Genomic DNA, 7500 nt, shown 5'->3' with positions numbered 1-7500 from the left:
GTATTTGCTCTCATATCTGTATTGAATTGAACATACTTTTTCACCCAAGGACTTTGTTTAAATTTTAAAACTCTATGAATTTTAGCTACTCTCAATCCTTCTCTCAAAAACTGTTTTAAGCTTCTCTGATGCAAAACATATCCCTCTTTATCATAGAATGTTGTTAATAACTTTTCTGTTGATTTGCCTTTAATATTAAAACTTTTATGATAATCACTGAACCATTCTTTCTTTGGGGTTTCTTTCTCACATGCAAAAGGAAGGTCTTTATGCTCATTATGAAGATCACTCGGGTACCTCAAATCAACTTCAAAATAATAACCTTCTTCTTCGTCATTCAATTCCTCTTGAGAAGAAATAACAATATTCATCAAAGCCTTTTCATAATCCTTTTCTTCCACCCACTCTAATTTACCATAAGGCAGAGATTGAGACATTGCCCATCCATACAAATTATTAGCATCAAAATACATCAAATAATTACTATCTTTTTCACTATCATAATTTGGAAGATATTTATTATTTGCTTGAGCATATCTTTTTGAACATACTTGTGATATTCCACCTCTCTTGGACTTCTCAATCATCAAAAGCATATCAACATCACTGATTAAATCTATATCTTGTTTTGTCATTTTCAACATTGCACTCCAAGCTAAACCAGGAGCTGTGAAATAGTGGGCAGGATCTAATCCATAACAATTTTTATTATGACAGAGTGATCTAAAAGCTTCAAACACATCAGCTAACAATAAAACATCTGTTTTTAGATATAAATCATGATATTCTCCAAGGTTCTTTCTCTTAAATATTTTCCATATTTCTTGTGCGTGTTTATATTCCTTATCACTTATCTCTTCTTCATAAAGGTTATTATAGAAACTTTCTTTTGAAGGAAGTTGTGTTTCTTTAAATCTCATAAATGAATCCATATAATCATAAGGATAAATTCCCTTACTTGTAAGAATTTTCTCTTTACTTTGAATTTCATTCCTTGTTTGAATTTCCTCTCTCGTGAGAATTCCTTCTTTAATCAGAATTTCATCTTTAATCAGAATTTCCTCTTTAGTTAGAATTTCATTCATTGTTCGAATTTTCTTTATAATTAGAATTTCATCTTCAGTTAGAATTTCTTCATTAATTTCCTCATTAATTAGTTTCCTCTTTACTTTGAATTCTCTCTTTAATCTGAATTTCCTCTTTAGTGAGAATTTCCTCTTTTGGAAAGAATGAATTAAGATTTGGAAAAGAGTCCGTGGAGCTTAGATTTGATGCGAGGTAGGCTAGTGGTGTTCCCATAAACTTGTAAGAATCTAGAAACCTAATACGAGTTAAAGGTTTTGTGAATATCATTTTTGCAAATGAAATATACTTTTGACTTGTGTTTGTTATGGCAGAAATATTCCCTGGTGTTTTTGAAAGTTCATTTATAAATAGATGTGTATCATAGTTGGCGCTGTTGTGAAGAAAGACTGGAATAAAAGAAGGTAATTTATAATTAAGATTACAACAGGAATGAGCGGGACCTCTATATTTACCAGTAAGATGACAATGATCCCTAACTTTAGACTCCTTAATTTCCCCCTCACAAATATGACAGATATTGTTCTTTCTAAATTCTAATTTTTCTTCTTTAGTTAATTTCATCGGTTCATTTGTTTCTTTCATTAATTTAGTGAGTCTTATGCAATCCTTTTCTAATCGTTTTACAAACTCTTGTGAAGCTTTTTTTCCAATATAATGTTCAAGTTTGTAATACTTTTCTCCAACAGATGATTTGATATAATAACAGAAACCACAAGGAATATGTTTTTGATATTTATTTGTACATGATTCTTTTGGATTAGGAGAAGCAGTATTTATCTTTTTAAGGATACACTCAAAATCAGCGTATATCACAAATGGGTGCATGATAGATTTATTATAATCTTCAAAAGAAATCTTTTCACCAGGTTTAGGCATTGTAATTACAGCTGATTTATGATTACTACAATATTTTGAATGTTGTTCTAATCGTTCTTTTGTATGAAATGAATTAAGACATCGCTTACAAGGATATATTTTGTTTGCTGTTCTGAATACCTGAGAAGAGATTAATCTTGATAAATTATTGATGTATGTGTAATGTGAATTCTTTCCAACACTAAAATATAAAAGATCAATGTGTGTTTCTTCATTTTTATAGTTGTTTGAAATTTTTAATATTTGAACTTTGTTTGTATCCATTAATCCATATACATTAATAGAAAGATTATTCTTTTTCTCAAATTTAGGAATATCTGTTAGTGGCATTGGGAATTTAAAATCTTTAATGTCCAAGGTATTCTCATATTTCATATATTGTTTTACTCTTTCTGAATTACATTTTGGTGGATGAAAGTGAGTAAGAACAGACCAGAGAAAACATTTATTATCATTGTTCTTAATATTAACTACTGCCTTCTTTAGTTTTATTTCTTTTGGTAATTCAATATAAGAAGAAGCTTTAAGAGCGTTTGATTTTAGAATGTGTATATCTAAAAAGATGATTTTTTTAATATTGAATCCACTTCCTACCACTGTATTATCAACATCCTCCTCTTGTTTTGATAGTTCTTCATAAACCCCACTATTCAAAAAATCTTGAAATGATGTTATAAAATGCAGATCTGTTCTCATATAAGGAGTTTGTTCTTCATCTTGTCTTTTCATATTCATTTTCACTCCCATATAAAACTTTAAAGTTTTCATTTCTTTTAATGTCTTTTTAATAACTTTTTCAACATCAGGTTTCACTATTTCAATTGATTCAGCTATTGATGATGGACCGGGTTCTCCAAATTGAAAAATCCTTATTTTTATATGCCCTTTAAATGCCCCATCAGTGTTTTCAATATAATAGTCTCCCTTTACTTTAAACTCATTTTTCTTGTGTTTTTGTGATTGAAGATGTCTATTATAACTACTCTTCAAAACATCCTTTGAGCAGATATCACAATGTTTTCTTTCCAACTCAAGAGGAGATATTTTATGAAATAGATTAAATGTGTGTTTGTTGGTTCGGAGGTGTTTTCTATAATGCTTATATTTGTGATTACAAACATCGCAGTATGTTGTATTCACCATATTTATATAATAAATCTTTGCTTAAACTAAAATTTTCTTGATGAAAATTTTGTTTATTTTACAGGTGAATCTGTGCTTAAAACAATTTTTATCCTCCAACTTTTTCACTTCATAAATACAATGTTTCAAGACACAAAAGACAACTTTCAATTAATCTCTTCATTTGTTAAAGATACTGAGAAATATGTCAAGGATGTAAAATTGAACAAAGATAAATATAACAACTATTGGATAAAAACAATTATGGTAAATAATATGAGTTCTTCAATTTCCTTCAGTGGAAGGGCTTTTAGTATACCTGGTAGAACATCAATTAAAGTATCTCTAACAAAAGTTTCTCCTCTCCTTCTGGTAATATATTCAAAACTAGAAAAAGCAATGAAACAAGAAAAAGTATCAAAAAACAAAAACCTTATGGATGAAGCTTTAGAAAAAAAGATAAGACCATCTGTAATATGCAAGGAGAAATTTGTATTTTTTTCAACAACCCTAAAGATGTAAATCCTGATGAAATAAAGGATGTTAATATATCAGGTGAAATGACATTTCGTTCAATAGTAGTTAACGATCATTTTAAAATTACCTTTAATATAAAAAATGTTGTCGTTGAATCTGGTAATGAAAAAAAGTATATTGATATCGATGGTAATATTATTAAATATGAGTCAATATACAACTGAAAGTATAGATGAATTTCAGTTTAAGTAAAGTTTTACTTTATAAATATGCTAGACTTTCCTGATTCTCCATATGACAAATTTGAGAATTGTCCTGCGTGTGAAAGACGGGGATTAAACACAGAGTCAAAAGCCTATAAACAATGTATATTCTGTGATTATCTTCTAATTAATGATGATAAAAAATATAAAAAGGAAAATAATTCTTTTAGATTTACACCGAAAATGAATTACTTTACAAGATTGATTAGAGAAATGAATGTAAAGTATGAGGGTGATAACACACCTTTCCTTACAAGGGAAGAAACTGAACGTATAAGAGAAATGTTCAAAGGATTGTTGTAATATATTATTCATGGATGTAATTTTCAGGGAAATATCAACACAAGATATTGTATAAATAAAATAATGGATTATCTTGAAATTAAACCTGAACTTAGGATAAAATATAGAGTTTCTAAAAAAGCCAATAATAAATTAAATAACCTGTTTTCCAAATATATAAATGCATGATTTTTTTGCCCATTTGGGAAAATAAGATAAAATTTAACAACCATAAAAATCTCCCAAATTCATTAAGATGTCTCATAGTTGGTTCAAGTGGATGTGGAAAAACCTGCTTACTTTTAAAGATGCTCCTCACTCCCAACTTTTTAGATTATGATAATTTAATAATCGTCAAAAAAAAAAAAAAAAAAAAACCTAAATGATTATAACATTGAAGATATAATTCAACTATTTTGTGATACACAGAGATGTAAAAAGAAATCAAATCCTATAACTTGTATTCTTAGTGATAATACGGATGATATACCGTCTCCCCAAGATTTGGATAAATCAAAAAAGAACCTCGTTATCTTTGATGATTGTGTTAATGAGAGAAACCAAACGGTAATGGACAGCAACTACACAAGAGGGAGACATTCTTCTTGTAATTGTATTTATCTTAGTCAATCATACTTTCAACTTCCTCGTCGTTCCATCAGAAACAATGCTAATACTTTTATTTTATTCAAGTTAAATTCAATAGATATCAATAATTTTTGGAGAGATAATTGTTCTACATTATGTAGTAAAAAGAAATTTGAGGATTACATGAAGCACACGACTGAAAAATATAAATATATTGTTGTGAAACAAGATGAGATATTAAGGGATATATTTTTTGTTTTATAAACAATTACATATATAAATGACAACTATTATTATAAATCTTGTGTGTAAATCTGCTTCTGGAAAAAAACTTTCATAAATCAAGGTTCTTGTGTAGTACAAATGAGAATATTGTAAATTTACTTAAAAAAACACCCCGTGATACGCATTGTATCAACAACAACTAGAGCAATAAGACCTGAAGAAGTAAAAGGTGAAGATTATCACTATATTTCAGTGGAGGAACATATGCGATTGAGGAATGAAGGTCAAATATTTGAGGAGGTTTCTCTTGGTACAACAAAATATTCACATTGTAAGAGTGAGTTAAGGAAACTAAAATCTGGTGGTCTTGGGATATTAGAAACTAATCCAGAAGGAACGAGACAAATTATTAAACATCTGAGCGGAGTGAAGATTTTATCATTCGGTTTTGATGTTGATGAAGAAACTCAACGCAAACGTATGAAAAGCAGAGATGCAAGTATTAGTGAAGAAGAAATTACAACTTGCATTAATGTTAATAAAGAAATTGATGAAATATTTAAAGAAAAGGATTTATTTGAACACATCTACTTGAATGATGAAGAAAAGGAAAATTTCCCTGTTGATCTTTACAATTCATTAAATGATATTTTACAATAAATAAATGGATGCAAAAGAAAGAGCAAGAAGATTTAAGGAACATCAAGAGTTGGTTTCAAAAGTTGTAAAACAGCAGGAAGACATAAAGAAGAAACGCAGACAGAAACTAACGGGCGAAGAAGCATTTGAAAGAAAACAAGAGAAATTTTTTAAACCACTTTTAAAAACTTCCCAAGAAAAAATGAAAGATGTTTCCACAGTTCCCACAGTAGAATATACTCCTAAAAAACTTCCAATGTTAAAAGATTTTGATCAAATGACGGAGGAAGAATTAGAGCATTTAGGAGAATTAAAGGTATATGATGATGAAGGTTTATTTCAACAACTGGAAGAGATTAATCGACCCCCTGATTATATTGTGAATGCTCTTCAAAACAATGAATATTCAGCGGATTCAAAAACCAAAGCAGGACTCATTCCAACAGAACAACCAGCAATATTTCATCTTGTTCAAGAAAAGGTATTGATATTTAATGATGAATTAAAGTTCTTAGGTTCTGCTCAACCCCCTGTTAAACTAACTCCGAGATTAATGTTTCTTCTCACAAAAGATGGAAGACAAGGTTCAACTGTGAGGGATGAATCAAAGTATATTGATAAACCATTGGATATGAAAAATAATGATGATAGAGTATATATTGATCTGCTGAACACTCTAAATTATAGGGTTAGTATTTCTAGGAAAAGTAGGAAAAATGAGAAGGAGAAACACATTATTCAGGCTTTAAGTATCCTTGGTTCAGGTATTAGTTTTCTTCCAAATGACCCATCGCAATTAGTTAATAGACTGTTATTGTTGTTAGGTAGTAAGAAGGCTGGAAATAACAATTGTTTTAATGAAGCATCAGCCATTTTAGACCAGTTGATGAACATGAAAATAATTAATAAATATCAATATAAAGACATTTTATCTCATATTAAATAAGATGAGAAGCACAATCCTTAGTTTCAATTTCACAACAAGCGACCACACATCTTCATTCCCATACCCACTACAACTTGACCCAACAAAAGAATATGAGGCATCTTTATTGTCCATGAAACTTATAATACCTTATTTAATATAACTGATAAAAATGACAAGTTTAGTTATAATCCCGGAAGTGGATACAAAACGATAAGTCTCACCCGGAGCATATGAGATTTCTCAAATATCTTCCGAAATTGCTCCTCTTATGAAAGAACAGGGTGATGAACCAAAAATATTGTTATAGACATTCAAAAACATACTTCAAAATCAACGATTAAAGTTAAAAATAACTACAAGGTTGATTTCACAATTGATAATTCATTTCGAGAGTTATTGGGTTTCTCCTTTAAAAAGATTGAAACTAATGGGACGTTTTACAGTGATAATGTCATTCAAATATCCTCAGGAATAAATTCGGTGTTAATTCACTGTGATTTGATTGATGGTGCTTATAATGATGGGAAAAAAAAACAAATGCAATATTTTCATTCAGCGCATACTCAACCCCAATTATTTATAAATTCAATATGGAACCCAAAAATTTGGTTTATCTCCCTGTGTCAGGAAAAACCATACACAGAGTGAATTTTAGGATAACCGACCAAGATAATCGTATGATTTATTTTAATGGAGAAGTTATATCCATCAGAATTCACCTACGTGAAGTTTTCCAATAAATAAATACGATGGTTATTGTGAGGAAACACGAGTTGGGAAAATATAAAATAATTACAGGGGATGGGATGTTCCTTTCCCCATACTACAAGGGTGAAGGTATGTATCTTGGTAGAGGATACTATAAACCTAAGAGACAAAGGGGTGTTGGACATCAATTTAGAGGAGATGGGATAATTGATACTCTTATGGGTATTGGTTCAACTATTCTTAAACATAAAGATCTAATTGGTTCAACTGCTTCTGCTGTGGGAAATGTAGCAGGTGCTGTAAAGA

General features: G+C 29.7%; 2 protein-coding genes across 8 annotated transcripts in view; one reads left to right on the top strand and one right to left on the bottom strand.

Moving 5' to 3' along the window:
- The window catches only part of LOC147033389 (uncharacterized), a 125611-nt gene that overhangs the window by 53670 nt on the left and 64441 nt on the right, over nucleotides 1-7500 (bottom strand). The gene's annotated exons all lie outside the window — the stretch shown is intronic.
- LOC147033390 (E3 ubiquitin/ISG15 ligase TRIM25-like) overlaps nucleotides 1-7500 on the top strand; it is a 98549-nt gene that overhangs the window by 87469 nt on the left and 3580 nt on the right. The gene's annotated exons all lie outside the window — the stretch shown is intronic.

The sequence above is a fragment of the Eptatretus burgeri genome, chromosome 2 (assembly GCF_056783735.1).
Source record: "Eptatretus burgeri isolate ZD-2024b chromosome 2, Ebu_testis_v1, whole genome shotgun sequence".
NCBI lineage: Eukaryota > Metazoa > Chordata > Myxini > Myxiniformes > Myxinidae > Eptatretus > Eptatretus burgeri.
Note: the sequence above shows the minus strand (reverse complement) of the source record. Positions and strands in the feature narration are given on the sequence as shown.